The following is a 761-nucleotide window of genomic DNA, read 5'->3' on the forward strand; positions in this document are numbered from 1 at the left end:
GATAGACGCATATATCGTCCTCACTCATACTAGAAAATTCTTATTAGACTCTATACATGAACATACAAATTCATAAAACATTATAAAAATAATATCCTTAATTTTTTTTTGAGATATACGCATATATCGTCCTCACTCATACTAGAAAATTCTTATTAGACTCTATACATGAATCCTAAACTAAACGGCTGAAGCTAAAGTGCGTCACCATCAACCTGCGACTCTTCGGGCATACAAATTCATAAAACATTATAAAAATAATATCCTTAATTTTTTTTTGAGATATACGCATATATCGTCCTCACTCATACTAGAAAATTCTTATTAGACTCTATACATGAATCCTAAACTAAACGGCTGAAGCTAAAGTGCGTCACCATCAACCTGCGACTCTTCGGGCTCCTGGCTCGTTACCTAAAAGGGGGATGGACAACGAGCGTCAAAGCGCTAGCGAGCAACATCACAACCAACCCCAAGGGAAAGGGCTCATTGTATATAGAAAATACAGTTATAATATATATATATATAATCACTAATCCTATTTTGGTAATTATAACATGAGCATAAGTACGTCGAGCAAAATAATCCAAACAAGGAAACCCTCATATATATACCATGTAGCTCAAATTGTAAATACCTATGTATAAGAGGATTTTAGTATTTAGGAAATTACAACACGAGCATAGGTACGTCGAGTGAAATAATCCAAACAAGGAAACCCTCATGTATATACCTTGTATCTCAAATTTTAAATCCCTAAA

Source organism: Asparagus officinalis, chromosome 7, assembly GCF_001876935.1.
Source record: "Asparagus officinalis chromosome 7, Aspof.V1, whole genome shotgun sequence".
NCBI lineage: Eukaryota > Viridiplantae > Streptophyta > Magnoliopsida > Asparagales > Asparagaceae > Asparagus > Asparagus officinalis.